Raw genomic sequence first — 17,090 nt, forward strand, 5'->3', positions numbered from 1 at the left:
TGACAGATAACTGGATAAAGAAAATGTGGTATATATACACAATGGAATACTACTTGGTCATAAAAAAGAATGAAATAATGCCATTTGATATCACTTTTATGTAGAATCCAAAATATGGCACAAATGAATGTATTTACAAAAAAGAAACAGATTTACAGACATAGGAAACAGACTTGTGGGTGCCAAGGTGAGGGGTTGCAAAGGGAGTGGGATAGATTCAGGGTTTGGGATTAGTAGATGCAAACTATTATGTTTAGAATGGATAAGTAATGAGCTATAGCAAAGAGCATTACAGTCAATCTCTTGGGATAGATCGTAATGGATGATAATATGAGAAAAGAAATGTATGTATATTTATGACTGGGTCACTTTGCTATACAGCAGATATTGGCACAACATTGTCAATCAACTGTACTTTAATAAAATGTAAAAAAAAAATGTAGGCTCTGAGTCCAAGGTACTTGGAATATAAGGCCCACCACCATTAGCTCAATGTTCCAGTTTCTCTATCTGCAAAATGGGATAATAATAGTACCTGTATAGTAATGCTATGATTATTAACAGAACAAATATAAGCAAAGCACTAAAACTGTGCCTGAACATTTTAAGAACTCGATGGATATACTTTTCATCTTCCCACTCCTTTTCCTTATATGTATCCTATTACCTACCTCTTAGGGTAACACATTGTAATCTTTATCTTTCCATTTTTTAAAATCTCTTTCTCTTTCCCATAAAAATGCACTCATTTTGTACATCACTTCAAGGATTTACTGGGCTCCAGTGATTTAAAGAAAATTCAAGAAAGCATCTATCACTATTTGTATTACCTCTTTATTAAATCATGTAGAAACTTGATGGATTCATATGCCAGTCATCTAAGTGCTAAAATCAAAGGGTTGAAATTAAACTTTGGCAATTTTTGTCCAATTATAGTCTGGTCAAGAAGACGTAGAGAGGTAATATATTTTAAAAGTTGTTGTTTTACAAATGGTTGTTAACCATAACTTGTTTACCACTACTAACTGCTGATACTACTACAACTACTAATACTACTACCACCACAATACAATTCCATTTTTATTCTACAAATATGCTATAATTTATTACGTCCTTGTCCTAATCCCTAGGATTTGTGATGCATGTGTTATCTCACATGGGAAAAAGGAACTTTGCAAATGAGATTAAGAATCTTGAAATGGAAAGATTATCCTGGATTATCCGGCTGGGTCTAATGTATTCCCAAGGGCCTTATAAGAGAGAGGAAGGCTGTCAGAGCAACTGAAAGTGATATGACCATGGAAACAAAGAGATTTGAAGATGCTACGTGACTGGCTCTGAAGATGGAAGAAGGCATCAGGAGTCAATGAATGGAAGGCATGGAGCATTAGGAGCCAGAGAAAGCAAGGGAAAGGATTCACCTCTCAGAGCCTCCAGAGGAAATCAGCCTTGCTGACACCTTAACTCTAGTCCAATGAAACTGATTTTGGATTTCTGAACTCTAGAACTATAAGAAAATAAATTTGTTTCTTTAAGACACCAAATTCATGCTAATTCATTACAGTGGTAAAGGAAACAAGTAAAACCATTTTCTATGCATCAGGCTTTGGACTGTTGACCTTAGGATGCACAATTTAAATACTTAAAATAATCTCGTGACGTCCTGGCATAGAGGGAGTGCATCTGGTGTGTCTGTCAGGTCTACCTGGCCCTTCATGTTTATGAAGTGCATGCTACACAACTGTACACTGCAGTCCTGATTATAGGATTCTAGGTGCAGCAGCAGATTTTTAGAGGTTATATTCTTCATGTAAAAATAAAGCCCTTATTTATTCAAAATGGAATTTTATTTTAGGCCAGAATTTTATTTTAGGCCAGATGTTAAACCACTTAGAAGTCTGCTTTGTCTCCTAATGTTCAGCTTAAGAAAGTAAATTTCTGAGCAAATTACCTTTTTCTATAGCATCAATGAAGAATAGAGACATCTTCTAAGGTAGCTTTTGGATAGATAGATGTTATAGAAGTAATGATAATTTGACAAAGAAATGAAGCTCAAAATAAAACACAAAAGCTGCCAACTTGCACTTATGAATGACCCAGCTATTGGATCTGTCTGAGAAAAGAAAGTATCTCCAAAGGATGAAGAATTCCATTATGAAATTTGTTATTATGTCATGAAATATACATCTTTTACATTTTCCTTTTGATACATGCAGATGAAGAAGTTCCTGGTGTGATTGCATTTATGGAAAAGTTGATGACTGGGTGTTAAAATGTGAAAAGTGAGAGTGATTTTTCAAGGAGAAAAAAAAATCCCTTCAGAATACTGATGAGAGAATATAGACTTGGTGGAGGACATAGGTTTTATTTTCCTATCTTAACTTTAACAAAAACATCACATCCTGAAAACGGTATCTGCAATGGATAAGAAAAAGCCAAATTGTCTGTGGTTTTTTGACAGAACATTACATGTAAATAATGGACTTTTTTCCCCCAGCCTCTCAGTTTGCATTTGTTTTGAAAAAATATCATGCACAACTCATGAAAATTCTGATTTTTAGTACATACCAACATATGATTTTTGTAAATGGGCACAGGTGCGAATTTTTGCATGAGTAATCACACTGCTCTGATTGGAAATATTGTGAGTATAAGAAAGGGAAAGAGGTGATACGGTTTTATAAATGTGCAGAGACTGAATCTTTATACTTTATTCACAGTTTACATATGAAATGAAGTAGCACTGAGAATTTGGTGTCTAAAATAAAGAAGGAACATGAAAATTTTAAATTGTCAGGTGCTTTTATACAGATTTTAGAAGAATGTTCACATGCATGCTAGAGACGGTATAGTTCAATAGTTTTGCACCTGGAAAATGAGAATTTTATAGCAAGTAAGAAATTTCATATTTTGAATCCTGATTTTCCTCTGACGGAGCCCACATAGACTTGCATCTGGTTAGTATTTACAGACAAGAGCTTCTAGAAAAAGGCAATGATAAAAATAGACTATGGTCAGAGGATTCACTAGAAATGTGTCCAGCAAGTAGGAAGTGCCTAGAAGATAGGTACTTCCTCAGTATTTTGGCATAGAATTTCTGGTTCAATTTATTTCCAGGTATGATTCTTTCTGAGGAAGGATTTTCTTATATTTAATGCTTATTTATTTTATCCAGGGCATTGGATTTTTTGATTTCATTCTAATTATAAGGCAAACTTTTCGATTACAAATTTCGATGTGCTTTAAATGATCCTCTCCCTCTAATAATACTAATATTTGTATCAGGTGCTATAAAATATAAACAACTATATGATGCTTTATCTGCATTATCTCTAATCCTAATTTAAAAAAATCTTTTTAACGTAGATATACTTAACACCCATCTCTGCGCTATCTTACATGACTATTTTTCATGTAATTGGTTTATAACATAATGCAGGGTGGCAGATTCCTGGTTCCCTATCTGAAATAATGTACAAGTATTCTTATGAAAAACATATATGGGAGTTGAACTTACCAAAAATAATAAGCAATGCATATGTCAACTAGTAAGTTTATAGACTAAACAATGTAACTGATAAGTCCAAGAGAACTCAGACTATAAAAGCTTTTTCAGAAGTTCCTACTGTGGCTCAGCAGAAACTGGACTATTATCCATGAAGATGTAGCTTCAAAACCTGACCCTGCTCGTGTTGCCATGAGCTGTGGTGTAGGCCACAGAGGCGGCTTGGAGCCCATGTTGCCAGCAGGTATCATTGCCCTTTTCTTTGTTTGCATGTCAGCCTATGAATTCTTGAAAGGTACTTGCTTCTGTATTCAGACCAAAACACTGACAGATCTTCAAGGGTTCAACGCAATATTTCAGTATTCTCCCAACCCATGCTGGACCCATCCTTAGGCAAAAGAGGTTAGTTTATATTCAGAAAAAGAATGGGCTTTGTGGTCTAGGGAAGAAGGGATTCTCATTTCCTTCTGCCTTATCAAAATTCAGGTCTTTCTGGTTCAACATACTAAAATTTATAACCATCACAATTTTCATTTACCGTTTACTGTGAACATAGACTGAAGACAGAGATGGTTTCTTGTTAGAAAGGGAGTGTGATGTGGTGAAAATTACATGGATTTGGAGTCACTGAAATGTCAATTTTTCACTTATTAAGTCCAGTTTTCTCAACTGTAAAATAGGGATAATATTACAAACATTCCAGCAATGCTAACAAGATTAAGAATTAAGTAGGATCACGTATGTCATTCTGCTGAACTCAGATTTCCTGTACGCGAGGGTGTGGAGAATCTGTCCATATTTTGGGTCATTGTTTTTACTCAGTGCTGAAGAATTTGAAGCATCATTTTTATCTTAAAGTTGTCATAAATATAAAATAACCATGAAAATTAGCATGCTTTTTTTTTGTTTAAGTACTGGAAGTTTTACACTCTAGAAAAATTACTTTGCGTTTCAAGTCCTCTCTTGAAACAATTTTCACCCTCTTCTCATTTTAACAGTAATACAGGGGAAGAGTTTCTTAAGGGCCAACTATAAGAAGCATTTTATGCAGTGTCTGGAACTAATATGCATTCAATAATTTTTAGTTTCCCAAGCCCGACCCTGAAGTTTCATAAAATATTGAAATGGATCTCCCTTGACTACTTTGCTTTTTCTCTTCCCCATCGCATGCACAGTAGCCGTAGCACTTTTCCAAAAAGTTTAAGTTACTGAAATAGAGTATAGAGCAATTCCATTGTTGACCTCATCTAGGCTTTTCTATTTCTTTTTCTTTTCATTTGATGGAATATCTACTGTTTACTACTGCCTGACACTCCCTAGAACTTTTTCCATGTATCTTTTCTGCTTCACTACAGTAGCATTCTCTCTCTTCTCTTTCCTCCCACGTGTCAAATTTGACTTTCCTTTTTTTTCCTTGTCTTTTTCTGGGATGATTATTCGAAATACATGAAGACTGAGCCATGGCAAAGATGTTGGTATTCATTATTTCTGGATGATTCAAGATACTAGATATTTATAGTCAAATATAGAAAAAATGAATCCCATTACACATTGCTCTTCAAAGAAAATTTCTTCTTAAAAATATTTTTCAAGTGAAGCATCATTTTTCTCAAATATCTATTTTATAAATTTAGATGATGATCTATTTAGATTTTTAAATCATCTGTATATATGCTATTTGCTATTACTTATATACACAATAAATAATCATGTATAATGGAAATTAGTCAATATGGGGGAAAATGTAATATTTAGTTCCTTCAAAATTTTGGGTATAGACTATAAACCCAAAGAGAACTTGGACTTTAAAGAATTGATTTTGAAAATATTGCTGTCAGCCAAAGGAAATGATGGAAAGTTTTCTCAGACAAAACTACCAACTAGAAACTGAAAAGACCTGTTCCAATAAAGCAGACAGTGTTTTGATTTCTACTTTAAAAAACTAAGGTGGCCCTAAATTCTGAAAGAAAACATAGAAATTAAAGAAACACTCACCTAGGGATTACAAAAAATCATTGCATACAACTAAAAGTCAGAAGGGTCATTTTCATCTTCCTGTTCAAATTGCTGTAGGAAGGTCCCTGAAACTAAACATGGCACAGACTTGCTTTTTTCCCTTAAGTCTTTAAGTTTAGAGTATAATGGACTGTAAACTGAACCAAAAAAGTAAATTAATTTGAGATACAAGAGATTTTTTTTAAAAAACTCCTTTTAAAGTCTGAGTTTGTTGTATTCATGTTCTCAATCAATATTTGTTTAATGAATCAATGAAAATGAAAATGACCTCAATTTATTAAGTAACCAGTTGCTCAGTGGTATATTTTAAGAATTGTGAGTTATTTTAAGAATGTGTATGTAATAATAATAAGCCAAATTATGGCCTGAAAGGTACACATATTTTGAAAGATTTCACTGTAGATCGATTATTCAAATTGATTTTCATTAGAATGTAGTGGTGCTAAGTGAAAGGACAAAAACGAAAGGTTTGTAAGTATTTCAGATTTTAGAACATTATTGAGTTGTTAGAGAAAGTCTGTTTTATTTATTTATTCTATAGATAGTTATGAAATGCTTTCTGTGTGCCAGACACTATGCTCATAGTTGGGATACAAAGTTGGAAAGACAAGGATCTGTTTGAAAGAACCCTGGGTGCAAAGAGCAGACACACATATAAACCACTGGCAGTGAAAAGTGCATGGACAGAGATATGGACGCGAAGTTTTGTAGATTCAGAGAGGAGGATACTTAATCTATTGAGTTGATTTTGCTATTATTTCACAGAGAAAGTAACACTGGGTTTAAGTCTTGGAAGATAAGTAGGAGTTGTTCAGTGGAGAAGTAAAGCCACATTCAAAGCACAGGGAAAGCACAGTAGGTCAAAGTAGCTATGACTTGAATGAGAAAGGTTAAATTGCAGTGGTGAGTAGGGGCCATGAATTCTTGAAAATATTTAAATATTAAAGCTTGCAATTAAATAATTTTAAGAAGATTTTTCCCTATGTACCTAGGGAATCTAATAAGCTAGATAGCAATATATATATATCTTTCAAAGGACACATATTCATATGGTTTATAATTGTTAAATTAACTGTTTTTCTTCAACCTCCTCTTTTAAGTAGTATATATATATATACTATCAAAATATAAGTATAGGTACTGTGAATAAAAGTAAAAGCAAGAATAGGTACTGTACATGTTAGTTGTATAAATTAAGTATATGTGTATGGATTATTTTAGAAAATACTTTTAAAAGTAATATGGTTTTTTAAAGTGTTTTCCCTACAATAGGTATTCTCTGATTAATATATGTGTCCTTTCCTTATTTCTATTTGCAATTTTTTTTCTACTACGTACCAGGCATTACATCAGAAGATATGAATTCACTCTGTAGTAATAAGATTGATTTTAAATATTATACTCATACTTCATAGCCATTGAAATTCATCTTTAGTAATCTATATACTTACTAAGAAATTTGCCATTTCCAAAATTATTTTGAGTTTTTTTGGAGGGAGAATTACCATAAAAGCAGGTTATAAACTTTGCAAACAAATTAGTTTTCATTATTTTAGATTTATTCCTAACCCAGACTCTAATGTTCGGCCTGATCATCAAATATATTCCTAGCGCTTGCCTCTAAATGATTCTGAGATGTTTTTGAAATTAAATCCACTCTCAAGGGACAGCTATTTTTCACCATTATGGATATTTAAATACATGTGCTATAGGCACAGAGAGCAAGTCCCAAAGAGAAGTTCCCTAAATATTTTGAGTAATGACACTTATGTTAGAATAAATACATATCCTCTTTAAGTTAATACTTCAAAAAATTACCCATGTAAATGTCCAAGTATTGACATGCTCATTGAAATTAATAAATCACATTTCTTTTGAAGTCACATTCTGTATGTAAGCAGGAAGCATTTCATTTAGTAATAGTTCTTTCAAACATTTTGCCTGAATTGAAAATCTCTATTATGAGATTGCTTTACTATAAAGAGTTAAGTCCTGGTGTGATAAAAATTGTGCTTTATTTTTATAATACACGCTATTTAATAAAATATGAAAAAGAGGTGTAGCAGACATATTCATTCTAGATTTCGAAGCCCTTACATCTGACAATCGGTATGTTACTGAGTGACATTGAGCCAAATTATTTAAATCTCTCTGGGACCATGATAGTGGCCTCCTGATCTTAGTGATAATTATTTTCATTAATTAAGTTGTGGTTGGCAAGTCAGTTTTTATTATATCAATTTCTTCACATTTCTACTGAGATGGAATTAAAGTTGTGAGGTAATATGAAAAACCAAATAGCTTGCTATTCTACTACAAGTTTAATTTAATTGTATAGCAAAAAATCACTTTCATTGATAAAGGTGAAAAGTCACAGTCTTCCTATAACCAATTGACTTATGATAATTTCAACTGGTTTTTTTTATTAAATAAATATTAAATTCCAGAATTCCCTCACTTCTGTTCTTATTGAAAGGAATATATATCTTTGAAATTCGTCTCTCAAAGCAAGTGAATCACAAGAAAGAAAACCCATAGACGTGTCTAATCACATGGTGAATATGATAACAAACTAAGGAAATTTTACTGCAAGAATGTAAAAAAAAGTCTCCTACGTGTCATTGATAGTTACTGAAGTGTGACACATAGTTGGAGCATACAATGAAAGGACCTGTTGTATTAAAATATATTTAATACATTAAAGGGGGATATCCATTCATGTCTGGAGAGTATGGTCTTATATAGAAAACAACAAATTTGAAGATGAAATTTGGGCTCATATTATATAGAGGATACAAACGAAACTACAAAAAGAGACATCACAAATTTAAGATATTAAATGCTACTATTTTTGCTGAAATATTGACTGCCTCTATACACCAGTGACAAATAGAAATGTGGAAACAGAGTTGGAAGAAATATAAAAAGTAGCTTTAATTGCCAGGGAAAGAGGGAACACAGAAGGCTAGTGACTCAAGGACTGTTCCTTCCCCCACACCCAAGGGGGGTAGTGAGGAGTCTAATAGTGTTTGAGAAGCAGGGTATCATCAGCTCATAGACATGTTCCTGACTGGTGGATAGTGAGGTAATTGGGAGTCAGTCTTATCAACCTTCTGGTTCCTACCAGTTTGAGGTCTCCATGCTTGAGAGCAGCATTCAGTTGACTTTTCCATTGGTGGGGGCTTCAGCACCTGCAGACAGCGCCAAGGACATGGCTGGGAATATTATCTATAGTCTTTGAAGAAGAACTAACTAAAGGTCCTTGACTTTGTTGAATGGCCAAAGTATCATTATTCTGTTTTGCCTGACTGTTTTCCTTTTTCCTGTGTTTCCTCCCTTCTCTGATTAAATTGATTCATTGATTAAGGTTTTTCTGTAGATAAAAAGGCAGGTGGAGGACATGAGTGGGGGTCCACTCCGGGAAGCCCTCCCAGGGTTCTGCTTGGTTACACTATGGCAGTGAACTTTCAGCTACCCAGAAAAAGGAGAAATCCCATTTTGCTTTAAGCATTATTGATAAATTTCTCATTTGCCTGCTGAATATTTCAGTGATGAGATGAACAATGCCGTCAGGGGAGTCGGCACACTGGACCTACTTTTCATCAGGAGAAAACTGATTTGTGAAAGATGGAAGAACATGATAGAAAGTGACCTTGTGATTTCAGAGTCCATAATAACCAAAGGAAATTGGTGGATGTATCAGTCATCAGCCTTAAATCTCTGACTCTCACACAAGACTGTTCCTCAGTCATTTGGCGGATGTGTTGAAATCAGACTCTCTTTCAGATTGACGGAAATCAGAATCTCTGCAAATAGCCAAAGGAAAAAAAAAAAAAACCCAACAAACAAAAACAAAAAATATATATCCCCTGAGTTCCTACAGACAATCCTACTGAGGAGCCAGGTTTCCCAGATAATTTTCCTGGGAATTGGCAGGAGTTTGCCTCTCAGATTGAAATAGTTTGCCTCTAATCACCAGTGCTCCAGTTCTGCTAAACTTTCAGGGCATTGCCCTGCTCTTTTGGCTAAAGAAAGGGTTGCCTTGAAAAGGGCCTTTTGGATATCTAAAAAAACATCATTCATACCAAAAAGAGGTAGCTTCAGGATATTTTCAGTCTTTGTTTCATTTTGTATTTACTGAGAATGACAAACAATGGAGAAGAAAAGAAATCTCTCCTCATCTACTTTCAGGAAATCAGACCAGTGTAGCCTAGCCCAGGAAGGCTCTCTGTTATATTTCAATGTGGTGCTTTCAGGCTTTTCCCTAGAGGAAATCCTTCCGTGTCTGGCAATTGACTCACTGTCAGTCATGGTTTTCTGCATTGGGAATTTTAACAAATTTCTGCCTTTCATGTATATATTAGTGGAAGTTGGAAGAGGATGAATCAGAGGCTCCCAGCCTGATCTTATTTTAAACCTAACTTCTGCCTCATTGATTCTTTGTGGCAGATACAACTGTTTCACGTCCATTGTCTTGGTCTAGAAATGCCCTACTGACCAAGGAGGAATTGAAAATGAAACAAACAGAACTGTGACTATTCCATGTGTTTGCGTAAATATTGGTCACTCTAACAAATGTAAAATAAAACCTTACTGACTAATACTTTAGAGGCCTTAGTTAAATGAGATCAACAAATACCATTGCACTTGGTACATCACCATGTTAATAAGCTTACATTTTGTATTGTTCGGAGTTCCCATTGTGGTGCAGTGATTAAAAAAATCAGACTAGGAACCATGAGGTTGCGGGTTCAATCCCTGGCCTTGCTCAGTCGGTTAAGGATCCGACGTTGCCGTGAGCTGGGGTGTAGGCTGCAGACGTGGCTCGGATCCCACGTTGCTGTGGCTCTGGTGTAGGCCAGTGGCTTCAGCTCCGATTAGACCCCTAGCCTGAGAACCTCCATATGCCGTGGGAAGTGGCCCTAGAAAAGGCAAAAAGACCAAAAAATAAAAAATAAAAAAAATAAGCTTACATTTTGTATTGTTGATTTCATCTCTACTTACATGATCATCACCTCACTACAAGGAAGATGAGATATGTCTGCCTCCAGAGAAGTTAAATAACTCGCTTAGGTATATACAGTGAACAACTCTGTATATTTTTATCTCCCTCGAGAAGATTCTCCCTTGATATTTGGGAATAATTGAACTAAATATTCATGGCATATATAATATAGAATTTGATTACAGTATGCATGTGTTTTTCTATTATTCAGTTTCAAACAAAGGTAAAAGTGGGCCAAATTTTAAGAGTATAAATTTTTTACAAATTATAGTCATTTCTGGCAACTTGGGCAAATTAATTCTGTCAAGATTTTTTGAGGTCGCAGAATGTTACTACAAAAAGAATATATCTTATTTCAATCTGCTGAAATCTGATATGTGTCTTTGGGGGAAAAGCAGATGACTGCAGGCTATATAGACTGCAAACTTAATAAGTCAATTTGAATCCCGAATTTCTGTGTATTGAATATGAATAATTGTATTATTCCTTTGTCAAATGTTATTTATGCAGAACTGTATGCACAATTGTTCCTTACCTGTAATAGAAGTAATTGCATGATTTTTTTTTTCTCCTATGAAAGTGTAACAAATACCTTCCTGTGTTAGTGCATTTGCGTAAAACCTATGTCAAGTCATAGCCAATATTGATGAGTTTCAGGAAGACTTTATTTCTTAGTGCCCATTCTGGCAAGCCAAGTAAAAAAAGGATTGGATTTAAGAGACTGCAGATCTGTCTGTATTCTTAATACATATTACTTGGCCATTTAACTCATTTTCTTTTCTTGGCCTTGCTATTCTTGTTTTCCTGTCCATAAAGTGGGGGTGGAAGTTAGTTAGGACCCTGATGTTCATACTCTACTCCCAGAAGGAAGCGTTGGCCTGTGGCAGGAATACGTTTTCTGTTGCTAAAATCAAATGGTAGAAATCTTCTTCCAGCTGATGGGAAGTGAAGGGGAAAAGCTAAGATGGAGATATTTATCTTACTGTAAGGATTTCTCCCATAAAATTTTTCTCAATTCTTCAGAACCAGATACCTCTTCTCTACGAGTGAAAGCTAACCAGTGATAAAATTAATGGGCAAGTAGTGAATTGATATTATTTTGGACTGTAGTAAAGGGAAACACTAGAGAGCTCATGGTAAGTTTATGCATGTCATAATCCCCAGGTTGCGAATTCTTGGTAAACTCCAAGGGGAAAGATACTAGTAAATTAATCACAGTAATATTAGCACTTAATTGATAGGTGCTAATTAATAACAATATTAAATGCTACCGAATAGAGAATAGTTAACTTAAATTGACTTACTGAGTTACCAACTTTATATTGCATAAAAGTAATATTGCAGAGTCCTGGCTTCTGGTTTTGCCTATAAGGAGTTTGGAAGTCACCACTCTGTCCTAACAAGAAAAAAGCTAAATGGGCTGAAAAATCAACAACTCTTCTTGGATTCATAAAAGAGGAGAGGACATAGGGTAAATTGCTACCCCACAAATTGTAGATTCAGAAAAGTGAATACAGGAAGGCATAGCTTACTGCAGCAGAGAATCACCAGCAGAAGCCTTCATGGGGACCAATGACCTGGTAAACAAACCTGAGCTGTGAAAAATTGCCGGAGGCTCAGTATATACAACTCAGAGAGATAAAAATTCCGGAGGGAACGAGTCATCAAGAGGCTCCTGCAAGACCCAACTATATGTTGTCTATAAAAACCCACTTTAAGCATGAAGACACATACAGATTAAAAATAAATAGAAGGAGAAAAAAACATACTATGCTAATGCTAATCAAAAGAAGAAGAAATAATTTTCTAAATTTAAGACAGAGCATACTTCAAAATAAGAAAATTTATTAGGGCTAAGAAGGGTACTGACAAGGGTAATGACAAAGAAGTCAATTCTCCAAGAAGATGTATCCCCCAAAAGAGCATCAAACAATGTGAAATAAAAATTCATGGAATTAAAAAGGGAAATATATCAATCCATTATTATAGGTGGATAATTTAACACCCCTCTATCAGAAATGGACAGACTTATCTGGCAAAAAATCTGAATGGAATTAGTTGAACTCAAGAACTCTATTAATCAACCACATATAATTGACATTTATAAATTACATCACCCAGCAATAAAAGAATACACATTCTTCTCAAACTCCCATGAATTATTCACCAAGCTGGCTACATTACAAACCATAAAACAAATCTTAACAAATTTAAAATAATAGAACTCATACAATATCTGCTTTCATGCCACAATGAGATTGAGTTAGAAATCTATAATGTAAAGATAACTGGAAAATTCCCTTATACAGGATACCTCAGAAGATAGTTCTGGTTCAGTTCCAGACGACTGTAATTAAGTGAGTATCACAATGAATTGAGTCACATGAATTATTAGTTTGTGTCTCCCAGTACATCTAAAAATTATGTTTACACTGTGATATGGTGTATTAAGGGTGCAGCAGTATTATTTCTAAAAATTATTAATTGAAAGTACTTCATTGCCAAAAATATGTTAAAAACAAATTTAGGAGTTCCCGTCGTGGCGCAGTGGTTAACGAATCCGACTAGGAACCATGAGGTTGCGGGTTCGATCCCTGCCCTTGCTCAGTGGGTTAACGATCCGGCGTTGCTGTGAGCTGTGGTGTAGGTTGCAGACGCGGCTCGGATCCCGCGTTGCTGTGGCTCTGGTGTAGGCCAGTGGCTTCAGCTCCGATTAGACCCCTAGCCTGGGAACCTCCATGTGCTGTGGGAGCGGCCCAAGAAATGGCAAAAAGACAAAAAATAAATAAATAAAAATAAAAAAAAACAAATTTAAAAAAACTCTTTGAAAGCATGAGAAAATTAACAGTATAGTAAAGAATTACTGGACAAAGAAGACAGAAATCCTAAGTGTTGAGTCCTATATTTCTGCTGTGGAGATATCCGCTGACTATAGGAAGAGACAGCCAAAAAGCTAAGAAACTGAACTGCACAGTTAGCAACCTATTAGGTTAGAGGGACAAAACTCAGACTTGAGTTTCCAAAACAAAATTCAGAAACACGTATTTTCTCCTTTAGTCCCTCAAGGGCTATAGTCCAGCCACAGATGAGAAAAGGGAGAAGGTAGACTGTCATGGGAATTTTGGCAACTCGTAAAAGTGCAATCAAACTGTGCTATGAGGGACATTTATTAAAAGAAATGCTAAATTGTATAGTCTCCATCTTGAGAATAAAGGAATTCTATTTCAGGAAATATATTTAGAGTACTGTTTTTTCACTTTCTTACACTATACCCCACAGTAAATATTGCATTTTACTTTAGTATCCAAACACACACACACATAAATGTTAAATTGGCTTATGATTTGAGAAACATAATTTATACTTACTATGTGTATTATATTCTTCTATCCTTCATTTTATTTTATCTAATGTTTCAATGATGAGTGGGAACAATGAAAAGAATTTTAGAACTTATTACTCACAACTCACAGATTTAAGAACACTACAACAAAGAATCTCTCACTCATGGGCATTATAAAAGAGGCATCAGCAATGATAATTATAAAACATACTTATAATTAGAAACAAGTTAAATTATATCAATAGATAAGTGAACTGTGATCTTTAGACATATGTATTTATTGTAATGTTATACCAAAAGTGATTAAAATATGGAATAAAAGTGAAAACTAACTATATAGGTAAAATATTTTGATTGATAAATATCTTTCCAAACTTGTAAGCCAGTATATTTGAAAATTTCAATGAAACAGATGAGTGAAGTAGTTAAAACTAGGACAAGAATTAAAAAGAATATATAATGACCCAAATGTTCCTGAGATATAAGTAAAATATTAATGATATTAATAATATATATATTTGTTCCTCATCTCTATATTATTTACATTAGGTTTTATCTATAGCTAGCTAGTTAGCTAGCTATCTCATTCCTTGAAAAAAAGGTTGCTAAAGAGAGAGAGCTATTCAACACTTTATATGAATCTATAATATTACTAATACCAAAGCAGTAGAGGAAATGAATATTACAATACAGTTAAAATGCAATAAAATGCTAATTTCTAGTGAGCAAATTGGTAATCAAAAGACTGTGTTTGTAAGTATATGTACACAAACACACACATTTTTCATGATCAGGTTAGTTGTATCCCAGAGGTGATATGAAGATGGTTCAAAATAAAATATTATCAATGTGGGGCATTGTATTGATGGACTAAAGGAGACAAAAAGTACTATCATCTCAGAATATTCTGGGAAAGCAATTGATTAAGGTCAGGGCCCATTATTACTAAAATATGTTGAACAAGACTGTAAGTAGGAATCAAAACACACAAAGACATACAGAAAACAGCATTCTCAAAACACAGTCATTAGGTAATTTCCTAAAAAATTAACATCAATCTCCATTATTTTTAAACATAATCTTAGGAGAGCTGCCCAATGCAGTAAGAGTTGAAAAATATGAGTTGTCATTACAGAAAGGTAAGGGAAAAGTAATTTCAATTGTAGATAATATAATTATCAACATGGAAAAGCACCCCAACTAATTATAAAACTAATAGAAATAATTATATATTTTGAAAATGTTTTCAGAAAAATATAAGAATACAAATTTGAAGCCATTTCTCAATATCAGCAATAACGAAAAAATAAATGGGCATTTCAATATACTCAAGAAAGTAACAAAAAAATAGAAAATATTTAAACAATACATGAATAAAATAATACACAAAAATCTATAGAGAGTTGTTAAACTCCATCAGAAAGCATAAAAATATATGGAATGAATGGGAAGATATACCATGTTCATTAACTGGATCACTGAATACTGTGAATATAGTCATTCTCCAAAGCTGTATTTATAAATTAAATGAAATTCCTATAAAAATTCTGGCAATATTTTTTTAAACATTTGAATATTTCCAATATAAACACAAGAATCTTGCAAATAAAAATTTGGAAAATACGAAATATAAGATGTTGAGAGAGACTGAATGTAAAAATAAGAAATTTATAAGCTAAAAAAATAATATATAAAACTCAGAAACAAATCCATACACATGTGATAATTTGATATAAGATATACCTGCAGTGAAAACAACCTAAATGTCCATTGACAGATCAAGTGGATAAAGAAAATGTGGTGGGAGCCCCTATTGTGGCACAATGGATTCAAATCTGACTAGTAACCATGAGGTTGCTGGTTCAATCCCTGGCTTCATTCAGTGGGTTAAGGATCTGGCATTGCTGTGAGCTGTGGTGTAGGTCCCAGAGGTGGCTCGGATCCTGCGTTGCTGTAAAGAAAATGTGGTACATATACACAATGGGACATTTCTCAGCCATTTGCAGCAACATGGATGGAACTAGAGATTATCATACTAAGTAAATTAGTCAGAAAAAGAAATTACAATTAATCAAGTACACTTCAATAAAATAAATTTAAAAAATATTTGCATGCCATAACATTAATTTCTAACAGAAATCATTTGGAAAATGGAATATTATGAAATAAATATTATTTTTGTTAAAAAGCAGAAACTAAATTGGGGGTTTTCAAAAATATGGTCTTCAAAAATAAACTCCAAATGGGCAAAAGTCCAAAGCTAGGAAGAATAAAATTAGTAGAAGAAAATACAGAATATTTCTATTACTTTGTAGATAGAAAAACTCTTTTAAGTAATACTCCAAGACTATATCCATTAATATTTGAATAAATAATAATAAAGAAACCCTAAGGATTTCTGAACTCTAAAGTGATAGAGATGTTATTTGAGGTGATAGATTGAGTGAGCATATATTACTGATGGATCGACATCTAAATTTTTAACAGAATATCTGGAAATCAATAAGAAAAAATGGGCAAATGGGAAACCAACAAATTGTGAAAGAAGTATTCAACCTCTTTTGATAAGATAAATTTTAAAAAAAAGAAAACCTAAAAAATGAGCAATATCTTTATTCCCATCAGACTTGGAAAAAAGTAAAATGGAAAATGATACCAAATGTAGTGTCATTACAGGAGAAGAAATACCCTCCTGTCTTTCTGGTAGTGGAGTTTAATGGCCAAAGCATTCTGAAAGCAGAACCTAATGCCAGTAATCAGTGATAGTACTTTAAGATCCAGAAAGCAGCTCCTGTTTAACACATAATAGTAATTTGGGCAAATGCATCAGAAGACTTTTTTTTTTTTTAAGAAAATTCATCATTCTGGTGGCTAGGAATTAGCAACTGGTGTGATAGCATTATCCGTTTATTGCCCTTCCTTCCCCAAACATGGCCTCCCTGGGGGCAGAATACACTTCTCTGCAGCACTGACTTTGTTTGCACTCAAGTAGAGACTTAATTGCTCTGCATATCCATGGGCAGGAAACAAATGTGTTTTAAACCACCAAGGATTTATTCCACAGCATTATTGCAGAACAACCTGCCTTAATACAATGAATAAGTTGTGAACTATACATAGGTTTGAAAACAATATAACAAGAATTAGTAACGATTGAGGTTTTTAAGCTAAAAGTAGGATAGTTCTTAAGAAACACATATATTAAAATAAGAGATTGTATT

The 17,090-nt window shown here is 33.8% G+C and overlaps 1 long non-coding RNA gene across 1 annotated transcript in view; it reads left to right on the plus strand.

Annotated features, from left to right (window-relative positions):
• The window catches only part of LOC106507545 (uncharacterized), a 92,550-nt gene extending 84,580 nt beyond the window's left edge, over positions 1–7,970 (plus strand). The window contains exon 3 of the long non-coding RNA XR_001303592.3: positions 1,131–7,970. This is a non-coding gene — a long non-coding RNA (uncharacterized LOC106507545). The remainder of the gene's footprint in view (positions 1–1,130) is intronic.
• The last annotated feature ends 9,120 nt before the right edge of the window (positions 7,971–17,090 follow it).

The sequence above is a fragment of the Sus scrofa genome, chromosome 5, assembly GCF_054392235.1.
Source record: "Sus scrofa isolate SSC_HxYL_T2T_F1_AM1 chromosome 5, Sscrofa_HxYL_maternal_Yorkshire_Landrace_v2.0, whole genome shotgun sequence".
NCBI lineage: Eukaryota > Metazoa > Chordata > Mammalia > Artiodactyla > Suidae > Sus > Sus scrofa.